The 15,295-nt window shown below is 37.4% G+C and overlaps 1 protein-coding gene across 4 annotated transcripts in view; it reads left to right on the forward strand.

Moving 5' to 3' along the window:
• The window catches only part of LOC144447075 (TBC1 domain family member 5-like), a 74,267-nt gene that overhangs the window by 675 nt on the left and 58,297 nt on the right, over positions 1-15,295 (forward strand). The window lies entirely within an intron of this gene.

Below are 15,295 nucleotides of genomic sequence, written 5' to 3' on the forward strand. Positions count from 1 at the left end.
TTTACCTGCCACTTCATAACAGGTGAAAAGCTTGTCAGAATTTTTGGAAACATTTTGAGTTAACTTCTGTTTAGACCACATATATGTAGTGTGTGTGTGTGTGTGTGTGTGTGTGTGTGTGTGTGTGTGTGTGTGTGTGTGTGTGTGTGTGTGTGTGTGCGTGCGTGCGCGTGTGTGTGTTTGTTTGTGTGCGCGTGCATGCGTGTGTGTGTGTCTATGTGTGTGTCTGTCTGTCTGTGTGTGCAATGTGTGTCTGTATGTGTGTGTGTGTGTGTGTGTGTGTGTGTGTGTGTGTGTGTGTGTGTAGTAAATAGAATACTGTGGGTAGCCTTTTAATTTGCAGAAAAAAATTACATCCCAAAAATACAGTAACTTGTGGCCCTTTAATCAAAAGATGTACTTACAGATAGCATATGTTGACTTGATAACTGATTCATCCATTCATATTTATTGGGCCACAAGGCTAGCATTAATACTGTTGAGACATTCATGTATGTATCACGTATCAGAAAGTCACTGCTGACAGCAAAGCTTTACTATACCTCCAATTTGATTAGACTGATGGATAAAAGCACTTTAGCTGGAGTATAACATCTATTATATTATACCAGTATATTGATGGCGCAAATCGAGAGATCTGATTGGTCTAGACATCGAACTAGCGCGTCTAAAAGGAGCGATAATGCACGGTTGGCACGCGTCCAAATTTTGTTCGTCTACGAGCGTTGAGTTGTAGTCCGCCGTGATACTGATAGTGAACTCTTCGAATTGTCAGAGGAGGATTTTCTCTCAATGAGACAATATTTTATGAGAAATTATGAAGGAAATTTCGAAAGCAACCCAGTCATCGCGTATTTGTTCAAATCATCGCCTACTACATGTACTAAGGTCAAGGCATGTACGAGATCGGTCCCAGCCTCGGCGCGGCTGGAGTGGAAACATTGGTGAGCTGTCCTGTCCTGTCATAAAAATGAAGCAAGTGAAAGAGCTTACACTGGCCGACTTACCATTTTTTAATCTAAATAGAAATTTGTCTGGGATCCTATCCTAGAGTATCAGTCATCAATCCAAGAGGGAAATCCTCAAACCTGAAAATCTACTGACATAACTTCCAGTAATATAAATACATTGTAAATATCAACCTGTCTATCACTTCACCGAGTCACGAATTCGGCCGGGAGCGATCGAAGCACGCTGTATTCAATAAACCACTTCAAGTTTAAACCTTGAGTCAAACAGGTTGTTTATTCATCACTGTGCACTTTTAATGAGCCGATCAATGTACAGATTATCCCTAGAAACGACTAGCAGATAAAATAAATCCAGTCGGTGCACGACATTCACGTTGAGGCCAAGATCAGCTGTCTTGAAAGCAGCGTTATTGTTATGCAAATTAGACACAGAGGCGCATATGAAACGAGATCATAAACGTTAGTTCTTATCTTGTTTCCGATATTTTCAATATACTAGTATAATATAATAGCAATAAACCACCCCTGGGGAAGGTATACCACTCGGTTTTGACCAGTGAACTCAATATATGCACTCGCTATCGCTCGTGCATATATTTCGTTCACTGGTCAAAACCTCTTGGTATACCATCCCCAGGGGGTGGTTTATTGCTTAATTATTATACCAACATTCTTATACACAAGTTGTTATTGGTCAGAATTGAATCACATGACCTTCTTTAAATAGACTATTGCCCATGCAGTGATGCGTGCAGAGTTTATTGCCCAGTGCTATTGCCCGCTGGAGTTATTTCAATCACTGCGCATCTATTATGCATATGTTTTGAAGTGTTGTGCACTTGAGATTACGAAATTGGTATAGTGAAACACACAAGCTTATTTCTTGGAGAAATTTGAATAAATATAATTACAAATGAGCTTTGGGCACACTTGAAATCCTACAAATAATGCTCTATACAGTTTGGAAATACATCATGATGAAAGTGAACACTTTTCTATTGATGATGAATGGTGGTGAACAATGAGTGGACATGTGAATGATTGGCCACATCAGTGGACGGTGTAATAAAATTAATAACACATGCATTCAGGAAATATCACAATTTAATGCTTGCTCTCAGGCTGGCACTCTCTACCAAAATTTAGATGATGCCCACGCCTTTGGCATCATCTAAATTTTGATAAAACATGCCAACCCTTTAATAGTACTTTAACATAGAATAGGGCTGCCAGTCAACTGTCATTACTTTAACATAGAATAGGGCTGCCAGTCAACTGTCATTACTTTAACATAGAATAGGACTGCCAATCACCTGTCAGTACTTTAACATAGAATAGGGCTGCCAGTCAACTGTCAGTACTTTAACATAGAATAGGGCTGCCAGTCAACTGTCATTACTTTAACATAGAATAGGGCTGCCAGTCAACTGTCAGTACTTTAACATAGAATAGGACTGCCAATCACCTGTCAGTACTTTAACATAGAATAGGGCTGCCAGTCAACTGTCAGTACTTTAATATAGAATAGGACTGTCAATCAACTGTCAGTACTTTAACATAGAATAGGGCTGCCAGTCAACTGTCAGTACTTTAACATAGAATAGGACTGCCAATCACCTGTCAGTACTTTAACATAGAATAGGACTGTCAGTACTTTAACATAGAATAGGACTGCCAATCAACTGTCATTACTTTAATATAGAATAGGGCTGCCAGTCAACTGTCAGTACTTTAATATAGAATAGGGCTGCCAGTCAACTGTCAGTACTTTAACATAGAATAGGGCTGCCAATCAACTGTCATTACTTTAACATAGAATAGTGCTGCAAGTCAACTGTCAGTACTTTAACATAGAATAGGGCTGCCAGTCAACTGTCATTACTTTAACATAGAATAGGGCTGCCAGTCAACTGTCAGTACTTTAACATAGAATAGGGCTGCCAGTCAACTGTCATTACTTTAACATAGAATAAGGCTGCCAGTCAACTGTCATTACTTTAACATAGTATAGGGCTGCCAGTCAACTGTCATTACTTTAACATAGAATAGGGCTGCCAGTCAACTGTCATTACTTTAACATAGAATAAGGCTGCCAGTCAACTGTCATTACTTTAACATAGAATAGGGCTGCCAGTCAACTGTCATTACTTTAACATAGAATAAGGCTGCCAGTCAACTGTCAGTACTTTAACATAGAATAGGGCTGCCAGTCAACTGTCAGTACTTTAATATAGAATAGGGCTGCCAATCAACTGTCATTACTTTAACATAGAATAGGACTGTCAATCAACTGTCAGTACTTTAATATAGAATAGGGCTGCCAATCAACTGTCATTACTTTAATATAGAATAGGGCTGCCAGTCACCTGTCAGTACTTTAACATAGAATAGGGCTGCCAGTCAACTGTCAGTACTTTAACATAGAATAGGGCTGCCAATCAACTGTCATTACTTTAATATAGAATAGGACTGCCAGTCAACTGTCATTACTTTAATATAGAATAGGGCTGCCAGTCAACTGTCAGTACTTTAATATAGAATAGGGCTGCCAATCAACTGTCATTACTTTAACATTGACTAGGACTGCCAGTCAACTTTCATTACTTTAACATAGAATAGGGCTGCCAGTCAACTTTCATTACTTTAATATAGAATAGGGCTGCCAATCACCTGTCAGTACTTTAACATAGAATAGGGCTGCCAATCAACTGTCATTACTTTAACATAGAATAGGGCTGCCAGTCAACTGTCATTACTTTAACATAGAATAGGGCTGCCAGTCAACTTTCATTACTTTAATATAGAATAGGGCTGCCAGTCAACTGTCATTACTTTAACATAGAATAGGGCTGCCAGTCAACTGTCATTACTTTAACATAGAATAAGGCTGCCAGTCAACTGTCATTACTTTAACATAGAATAAGGCTGCCAGTCAACTGTCATTACTTTAACATAGAATAGGGCTGCCAGTCAACTGTCATTACTTTAACATAGAATAGGGCTGCCAGTCAACTGTCATTACTTTAATATAGAATAAGGCTGCCAGTCAACTGTCAGTACTTTAACATAGAATAGGGCTGCCAATCAACTGTCATTACTTTAACATAGAATAGGACTGTCAATCAACTGTCAGTACTTTAATATAGAATAGGGCTGCCAATCAACTGTCATTACTTTAATATAGAATAGGGCTGCCAGTCAACTGTCAGTACTTTAACATAGAATAGGGCTGCCAGTCAACTGTCATTACTTTAACATAGAATAGGGCTGCCAGTCAACTGTCATTACTTTAACATAGAATAAGGCTGCCAGTCAACTGTCAGTACTTTAACATAGAATAGGGCTGCCAATCAACTGTCATTACTTTAATATAGAATAGGGCTGCCAGTCAACTGTCAGTACTTTAATATAGAATAGGACTGCCAGTCAACTGTCAGTACTTTAATATAGAATAGGGCTGCCAGTCAACTGTCAGAATAGGGCTGCCAGTCAACTGTCATTACTTTAACATAGAATAGGACTGTCAATCAACTGTCAGTACTTTAATATAGAATAGGGCTGCCAATCAACTGTCATTACTTTAATATAGAATAGGGCTGCCAGTCAACTGTCATTACTTTAACATAGAATAGGGCTGCCAGTCAACTGTCATTACTTTAACATAGAATAGGGCTGCCAGTCAACTGTCATTACTTTAACATAGAATAGGGCTGCCAGTCAACTGTCATTACTTTAACATAGAATAGGGCTGCCAGTCAACTGTCATTACTTTAACATAGAATAAGGCTGCCAGTCAACTGTCAGTACTTTAACATAGAATAGGGCTGCCAGTCAACTGTCAGTACTTTAATATAGAATAGGGCTGCCAATCAACTGTCATTACTTTAACATAGAATAGGACTGTCAATCAACTGTCAGTACTTTAATATAGAATAGGGCTGCCAGTCAACTTTCATTACTTTAACATAGAATAGGGCTGCCAGTCAACTTTCATTACTTTAATATAGAATAGGGCTGCCAATCACCTGTCAGTACTTTAACATAGAATAGGGCTGCCAATCAACTGTCATTACTTTAACATAGAATAGGACTGCCAGTCAACTTTCATTACTTTAACATAGAATAGGGCTGCCAGTCAACTTTCATTACTTTAACATAGAATAGGGCTGCCAGTCAACTGTCAGTACTTTAACATAGAATAGGGCTACCAGTCAACTTTCATTACTTTAATATAGAATAAGGCTGCCAATCAACTGTCAGTACTTTAACATAGAATAAGGCTGCCAATCAACTGTCATTACTTTAATATAGAATAGGGCTGCCAGTCAACTGTCAGTACTTTAACATAGAATAGTGCTGCAAGTCAACTGTCAGTACTTTAATATAGAATAGGGCTGCCAGTCAACTTTCATTACTTTAACGTAGAATAGGACTGCCAATCACCTGTCAGTACTTTAATATAGAATAGGGCTGCCAGTCAACTTTCATTACTTTAATACAGAATAGGGCTGCCAGTCACCTGTCAGTACTTTAACATAGAATAGGGCTGCCAGTCAACTGTCATTACTTTAATATAGAATAGGGCTGCCAATCACCTGTCAGTACTTTAACATAGAATAGGGCTGCCAGTCAACTGTCAGTACTTTAATATAGAATAGGGCTGCCAATCACCTGTCAGTACTTTAACATAGAATAGGGCTGCCAGTCAACTGTCAGTACTTTAACGTAGAATAGGGCTGCCAGTCAACTGTCAGAATAGGGCTGCCAGTCAACTGTCAGTACTTTAACATAGAATAGGGCTGCCAGTCAACTGTCAGAATAGGGCTGCCAGTCAACTGTCAGAATAGGGCTGCCAGTCAACTGTCAGAATAGGGCTGCCAGTCAACTGTCAGTACTTTAACATAGAATAGGGCTGCCAGTCAACTGTCAGAATAGGGCTGCCAGTCAACTGTCAGAATAGGGCTGCCAGTCAACTGTCAGTACTTTAACATAGAATAGGGCTGCCAGTCAACTGTCAGTACTTTAACATAGAATAGGGCTGCCAGTCAACTGTCAGAATAGGGCTGCCAGTCAACTGTCAGTACTTTAACATAGAATAGGTCTGCCAATCAACTGTCAGTACTTTAACATAGAATAGGACTGTCAATCAACTGTCAGTACTTTAACATAGAATAGGGCTGCCAGTCAACTGTCAGTACTTTAACGTAGAATAGGGCTGCCAGTCAACTGTCAGAATAGGGCTGCCAGTCAACTGTCATGTTGAAAGGACACAGTCAAGGTCAGCATAGTGAAGGATCTAGTAATAGTAGTATAGAGCCTGTTGAAAGGACACAGTCAAGGTCAGCATAGTGAAGGATCTAGTAATAGTAGTATAGAGCCTGTTGAAAAAGACATAGTCAAGGTCAGCATTGTGAAGGATCTAGTAATAGTAGTATAAAGCCTGTTGAAAGGACACAGTCAAGGTCAGCATTGTGAAGGATCTAGTAATAGTAGTATAGAGCCTGTTGAAAGGACACAGTCAAGGTCAGCATAGTGAAGGATCTAGTAATAGTAATATAGAGCCTGTTGAAAGGACATAGTCAAGGTCAGCATAGTGAAGGATCTAGTAATAGTAGTATAGAGCCTGTTGAAAGGACATAGTCAAGGTCAGCATAGTGAAGGATCTAGTAATAGTAGTATAGAGCCTGTTGAAAGGACACAGTCAAGGTCAGCATTGTGAAGGATCTAGTAATAGTAGTATAGAGCCTGTTGAAAGGACATAGTCAAGGTCAGCATAGTGAAGGATCTAGTAATAGTAGTATAGAGCCTGTTGAAAGGACACAGTCAAGGTCAGTATAGTGAAGGATCTAGTAATAGTAGTATAGAGCCTGTTGAAAGGACATAGTCAAGGTCAGCATAGTGAAGGATCTAGTAATAGTAATATAGAGCCTGTTGAAAGGACACAGTCAAGGTCAGCATAGTGAAGGATCTAGTAATAGTAGTATAGAGCCTCCTGACAATATCTGGTAAAGCTATTTGTTTGATCATGCAACAACATTTTTTAATACTTTATATTTTTACATGTATGGTTAGCCCTAGGTCAATATTGAATTCCATCACCAGTTAATACAGTATAAAATAAAAAATGTATCTTTAGAAATGATGTTTACTTGTTCAATACATGATGGAATTGAAACTTTTACTCCTAGTAATACCAGTACATTTATATTTTATAGCTTTCAGAATGTCATCTCATCAATAGCCTGTGATAAATATATTTTTATTACATGCCTCAACATCTACATGTATTGAATATCACACAAGTTGTTGTCAGTATGCCACTTTTACAGATGCTGTTATTGGTCACACTGAAGGTATCCTTGACCGTCAGGCATATAACCAATATCAAGGCTATGTAGTACCAGTAATACTAGTAGTATACATAGTGTAATTAACACAGCAAACTTGGTAAACATAGTCCAATAATACCAGTAGGTCCCTGCTGTCTCACAATAGAGAGGTTTAGATGTGCATATTTATGTGTGTTCTTTATGCAGTCAAGTATAACATCAAAAGACTTGGTATTAACACAGTCAAGTGTAACATCAAAAGACTTGGTATTAACATAGTCAAGTGTAACATCAAAAGACTTGATATTAACACAGTCAAATGTAACATCAAAAGACTTGGTATTAACACAGTCAAATGTAACATCAAAAGACTTGGTATTAACACAGTCAAATGTAACATCAAAAGACTTGGTATTAACACAGTCAAGTGTAACATCAAAAGACTTGGTATTAACACAGTCAAGTGTAACATCAAAAGACTTGGTATTAACACAGTCAAGTGTAACATCAAAAGACTTGGTATTAACATAGTCAAGTGTAACATCAAAAGACTTGATATTAACAAAGTCAAGTGTAACATCATAAGAATTGATAATAACACAGTCAAGTGTAACATCAAAAGACTTGGTATTAACATAGTCAAGTGTAACATCAAAAGACTTGGTATCAACACAGTCAAGTGCACTGTACAATATCTTACCCATAACACTCTCTGATTGGTAACACTTTTCACTGTCAAAGTGTCAATAACTTGGGTAGTCAGTGTGTATGATGAGTTTTAGTATGTACATTTCTTTTGTCATACCTATTCAAATAAATCTATATCTTTGGCAAAGTCATAACAGGTGCATATATTCAGACTTGGTATTAACACAGTCAAGTGTAACATCAAAAGACTTGATATTAACACAGTCAAGTGTAACATCAAAAGACTTGGTATTAACACAGTCAAGTGTAACATCAAAAGACTTGATAATAACATAATCAATGTTTATTTCTACAGAGCATATTCATATTCATATTCACTTTCAAAAGAAGAAATTTGATTTGTGATAGGGTTAGGACAGCAATGACATTTATGTATACTTTGTGATCAGCTGGCTGGCAATTACATACTCGTTATCCTTTTGATAATATTTTCAACAACATCATTCTTTATTGTATTCCACAACATATTTGATTAGTTCTAATTTCAGTTGGTCAAAAAATATATTTTCTTCTGCGATTTACTATTCCAGGCATTATTAAAACGGTAGCTATAGCACACATTATTTGACCTGAAAATGACTCTGATGCAAACACATTTATCTTGCAGTACTTTCTGGGTTTAAATAGTTTAAGTTGTCATAGCAACCAGACTACAAAATAAGGAAAAGGTGAAAGAAACTGATTTTGATGGTCAAATCCCTACTTTTTAATACCATTGTCAGATTACATTGAGCTGTATCATGACATTTGAAGACACTGAGTTCAAATCTAACCAGATTTAAACTGAATGCCCTTACATAAGGGCAAAGTCTTTAGATTTTCATTCCTACACACAATAATTGTAATCATTGGAATGTAACAGAACATATGTGATTAGTTATGTTTGAAGTATGTACCAAATTTTTATTGAATTTGAAGTATGCATTTTGAAGATATACATGTAGCCTAATTAGTGAAAATCATTAATTATGCAAATGAGTCATTAAAACTAAAAGCTACATGTACATCACAAAGCTTTTTAGAAGCTGTGTACTTGGAGTTGATGTTTGTAGCAAATTATATTGAATTTGAAAAGTGTACACTTAAGGAAGGTAGCAGTAAAGGCTATTTTCCCCCATTTCTTTGTTGTATTAAAAAAATCATAAAAAATGTCAGAATAAAGATTTTGCAACCAAACTTGCAGGAAACATCCTTCTTGATATGATTGTTTTAGGAGTATTATTATTTAGTTTTTTTATGAGTAATGAAATATGACACCTGTAAATATGAAAATTAACTAGTTCTTTAGTGATGTATACCACATGCTATGCTTACATTTGTACACTAAATGCTCAAAGAAATCGTTATTTTACCGAGATTCGCCACTCTATATCAAAATGTTTTGCTCAGTAAGTAAGATAGAGAAGGTAAGAACAAGAATGAAGGCTTTGTCTGAGTTAGCATCCAAGAAAAATAAGGAAAAGTCATCGAGGACTCTGATACCTCCGTCAGAGAGAAACATGCTACAAGTACATACAACACCATGTACCAACAACAAGCTCTGGAACTTGAAGCGAAAGAGAAACTGTATACCCAGTATGTGTTACATCAAACTCAGTTCAATACACATAGTAAAAGCATGATTTTGATTCGACAGTTTTGTACAAATAAAACATGTCTTCTGTCAAATTAGTTAGTGTTTGGTAGTCATGTCTTTGCTGACATGACGTACGTGCCCCTGTTTACATATACATATCTCAGCCTCTCTGTAAATTGCTGTTGACGTTCATTTCACTCAGAATAACACGATAAAAAAGTCTTGAATTTTTCATGATAGTTTAAATAATATTGATATTGACAGACATCATTGAAAAACAAATTTATCACTAGACAAAAACTTGACTCGATTGGTATATCGTTACCACGAAGTAGTACACTCGACTTCGGAGCAAGTCATTGTATCCGAAGGGCGGCCCGATCGGGGGAGGAGTACACTGGAAGCACATGTCGCATGATTGTATGTTGGCGACTAACGCACAGCGAGTCTACGCTAATTGTTTTTGGCAAATACAGATGGATTTAGTAAATAGGACAAGTTTAATATTCATCATCAAAGAGCTTTCTTTAGCTGTTCATACTTTCAAGGGATGTGGATAGAAAATCATTGAAAAATCTTGAACACAAGAAATCACGTACTTGTAAGTACAGTGCAAGGTCACCGGAAGTAGACTGACTCCCATAGTTTTGACTTGCAATTGTGAAGTTAGTTTGCAGTCAATTTACCTAATACTGTCAAAAAACTGAGTAATGTGTCCCACATGATGAAATATTTTGCCATCTGTCAAACAATTTTCGCATTCTCAAATTTGTGTTACAATCAACCAAAATATGAATCATTGAATGTGTAAACGCGTAACCTTTGGACTCCAAGCTTTGGGCTAGTAATTGTGCAACATGACATTTTGTATTAAAAGACGATAACATGTTAGTATTATGCAGCGAGTAAGTTTTTTTTCATATCCGATGACAGTTTCATTTGCAAATTGTTTAAAAGTGGTGTTTCGAAATGCCGTCAAATTAGTATTACATCATCGTTTCGTGATTCGAAGGTCTTTAGACTTTACACATGGAATTAGGCGTGGATGAATTTCTCATTCCCCTCATAGAGGGCGTATCAAACCCCCTAGCTACACAGAAAACTCTCCATGTTGGAATATTTAATCCATGTGTTTTTTTTTGTGTGTGTGAAAAATAGTTTCTAGTGACTGCTTCGAGGTTTTTATTAAGTTTTTGTATACAAATTCAACTGACGCCCTAGCCTTTACTGCCACCTTAAAATTTAGCCTAATTACTGAAAATCATTAATTATGCAAATGAGTCATTAAAACAAAGAGCCAAGCTTTCTATGGCACATGGACTTTGTTATCATCAGTGTATGAACCAAATTATGAGTTTCCAGCTGCATTCTTAAGATATAGCCTAATTACTGAAAATCATTAATTATGCAAATGACTCATTAAAACTAAAGCTACGTCAACAAGCTTGTCAGGACGTATGTGCTTTGTTATTTTTTAAGTATGTACCCAATTATATTCAATGTCTTAGCACATATTCTTTAGATGTAATTGTAAAGCATTTGAGCACAGAGTGGATAAGTGCTATATAAAAACCAACATTAGTACATTTGTATTATTATTATGTAGCCTTATTACTGAATATCATTAACTATGCAAATGACTCATTAAAACTACAAGATATAAAATCCTATCAAACACATGGAACTTTTATCCTATACAATTGTGGCCAGCATTCACATCAGAAAGTTATTTTTTTTTGGACAACATATACAACATGTCAGGGTTTAGTAATATATTTATATATTTATTTACAATATTTGAATTGTTATATTGTATTTGTTATACACTATATGATTGTCACAAACATGGATCACACAAATTACACTATACAATTGTCATGTGAATTTTCCCTGTCTAAAGCCATAACTCAGACATGCTTGAACAGATCTCATTCAAAGTTGGTATTAGGACAGTGTTCTATGACATACATGTGCATATTCATTGTTGTCGTGATACGATATGATATGGCTGCGTGGCAGCCATTTTGTTGGCGCAGTTTTCATGTCCAAAGCCATAACTCAGACTTGCTTGAACGGGTCCCCCCCCCCCCCCCTGACCCATCCTTTATTGTTGAATGGTTTATTCCATGACGTCATCTTGAAGAATAGGCATGTCCCATGTCCAACAAGGAGACACAGCATGAGTAGGCATGTTCCATGTCCAACAAGGAGACATAGCATGAGTAGGCATGTTCCATGTCCAACAAGCAGACACAACATATCTAAGTCTATTTGATTTAGGTTCACAAGTGTTGTTGTGTGATCAGAGTAGTGATATCAAGAAAATGACAACATAAACTGCCAGTTCCTTAAAACCCAATCATAGCGGGGACTATGTCATTCGCAATGACTTGTCAGTCATGCAGCAGGACTGACTCTTTTTGGCTGCCACAGTCCAGCAGCATTCTTGCAGCAGGACTGTGGCAGGAATGCATGCATGACTGAAAATTTTTCCCTGTGATATAATGATATTTCTGATTATCAGACATTGACACCTCTCAGATTCTCATTCTTGGAAATATTAGTTAAAATATTTCAAAAGGGAACATGTACAAGAGTGAAATAGTATTTAGGTATACATGTATTGTTGTTTTAAAATCTAGGCTTGCTGTACTACTACTGTAGCAATGATAATGTTTCAAATGATATCATTAGATTCATTGCAACTAGAGTTTATTCTATATGGAAAAGTAATTTATAATAGATATTGGTGTAATGTGTTCTTGTCAACTACATTTGTTGTTTTATTGTTGTAACTCATAATATCGTAATGTAACGTTCAATATCGATGTCAACTGTGAAGCACTTAATACTAAATATAACTCCTATACATCATTTCGCATAACAGCTAGAGGTATTTGTAAGTAGTGTTTTCCAAAATGAGCCCCCCACTTCAAGTGGTATAACTAGATACCACATTGGCATACAGACTGAGTATTCCATGGTATATACCATTTACATCCACCAAACTAGATACCACATTGGCATACAGACTGAGTATTCCATGGTATATACCATTTACATCCACCAAACTAGATACCACATTGGCATACAGACTGAGTATTCCATGGTATATACCATTTACATCCACCAAACTAGATACCACATTGGCATACCGACTGAGTATTCCATGGTATACTGTAAAACATGTTATTTTAGCGAGCATGTTATTTTAGCGAAATTAGCGAACAGATCCACTTCGCTAATTTAAAATGCCGCTATTATTAGCAATGCGTTGAAAATAATATATTCAAAATGGCGGCCAATGAAAATATCAATACCGTATATACACACACGCACGTCATACCAGTCCACACATACAAACAAGATCATGAATGATTTACGTTTCATAATTGCAATTTTTAATTTTAATTACTAGTATATACACCATTACAATAAATATAATCGTACAAGACGACTGGAAAACAAAGAATGAAAACATGTTACAGAAAGTATGAGTATCCAATCTGAGCCTACTACTAGTACTAGTATATATATACTTCTAAGTTCTACTGTACTACTTCCACTGTACTACTAAATAAAACTCACTGGGCGGAAACAAAGTCAACCATACTAGCTACAATAAATATTTTAGATAAGAAAATCAAATCACTGCTACTACAACTAATACTACTTGTAAATTACTGTAATTTCAAACATGCTAGTTCACTTCCGATCATGAAAAACAAATTTTGCACAGACAACAGCGTTTGGATCTGACACTTTCACGGCATCAAAGTTCACATTTTTGTCTATTCTAAAGCCGATGTTATTCCAGCCTTCTGAAAACCATTTCGAATGAGTTCAGAGTCTTGATGAAGACGATCAAATGAGCTCAGTAACCAGTTGGCGTGTAGTGGCTTCAATCGCGTCAATGACAAATCGACGACTGGGTTGTTCTCATCCACTTCGTTACAAATTTCCTTTGCATACCAGTTCGTAAAACTTTCACACATGTACTCTTTGAATCTCGCATTTACAGTCAAATCTAGCGGTTGAAGCTCACCTGTACAACTGGCAGGTACAAACACAGCCCTAGCGCCAATCTCTTGTAGTTTTGCCAGCACGGACTCGCATCGATGAGCACGGAACACATCCAAGATCACCACGGCAGGGTGATCAACAGCCAGGCCGAGATGGTTCCGTGTAGTGTTGAGATATGGGGCGATGATTGTGTCGATGTAACGGCACATGGTCGATTCGTTGCTCCAGTGGTTTTCAGAATGCCAGATATCCCAGTCTTCAGGAAAGTTGAATTTTGGATGACATTGTTTAGTTTTTCCCTTGTAGATCAGCTGAGGCGGCAATAAAGTACCATTCATTGAACAGGCGATGACAGCAGTCATTTGTCGTTTATCATCAAGGCCTATGATGGGTATACTTGTCTTGCTCCTTCCTTTTCAAGCGTCCAGTTTGAAGTAGGAACAATGTTAACTCCGGTTTGATCAAAGTTAACGACGAGGTCTTCGGGTATGTCACAGCTTTTCACGTTATCAGTAATTCTCTTCAAGTAATCGGCCTTCACTTGTGGGAAGTCAGCTGGCAGTTTACGAGCTGCCTTTGTCCCTTTGCGTTTGACGTAACCATGACGCTGTAGAAATGACTGGGCCCAACTTCTGGTAAGATTTATGTGGCCCCCAAACTCTTGCAGTGCTGAACGATTTTTCTTTAATAAAAGTCCCTTTCCAGCAGCAATAAGTATTTTTCTGTTGACAATGCCACCCTTGGCCCGGATGACGTTGACGTAGTCCACAAGCTCTGCCTCGTGTCGGCCGAGTAGTAGGGCGTGACCACGAGGTTGACGGGGCAATGTGGAAATGACGTCAACCCTTGAAGTTTGCTTGGCCTTCAGGTACGCAGACTTCATACCCCGAACACTGCTTTCATTCAATTTCTTGCCAAGTAGCTTGCTAAAATGAGAGGCAGCTCTGCTACAACCATTCTCTACAGCATATCGACCGATCTTTGCTCTTGTTTCATCATCATAGTGTGCGTAAGAACGTGGACGCTTTCTATTCAGTCTGTCGACTTTGAACTGGGTATCGGATTGTTGCGTTGTTGACATCATTTCATCGGTGACGGCTTTATTCATGGCAGCGATGACTTCGGCACTTTCACTTGACTTCCCGTTGTTTGGGTCTGGTAGACACAAGGTAGACTGTGCTGGCTCTCTTCGGTACTGTATGTAACGTAGCATAGCGATATTGAAGTGGAATAGTATTACGATCGTAGTTGTTATCTGCATGAAAGCTAGATAGAATTGTGACTGATCGTAACAAAACTACCCAATTTTATAGAGAGAAAACAAAAACAGCCTGACAGCTTGGGTTTTCACCTGTACGATTTCCGCTGACTTTTATTTTTCCAAAAAAATATAAAGATGTGACAATGATGATGGCTTTCATTAGGTGTCTACGGCAGTCAAAGGCTCATACTCGTACATTGTCATGATGATCGTTCATAAACAATACAAACAAAAACAATTTGACAGCTAGCTTGGGTTTTCACCTGTACGATTTCCGCTGACTTATTTTTCTAAAAATCATAAAGATGTGACAATAATGATGGCTTTAATTAGGTGTCAACGGCACTCAAAGACTCATACTCGTACATTGTCATGATATCGTTCATAAACAATACATCGGATGAAGTCAAACTGGCGGATGAAGTCA

Source organism: Glandiceps talaboti, chromosome 16 (genome assembly GCF_964340395.1).
Source record: "Glandiceps talaboti chromosome 16, keGlaTala1.1, whole genome shotgun sequence".
Classification (NCBI taxonomy): domain Eukaryota; kingdom Metazoa; phylum Hemichordata; class Enteropneusta; family Spengelidae; genus Glandiceps; species Glandiceps talaboti.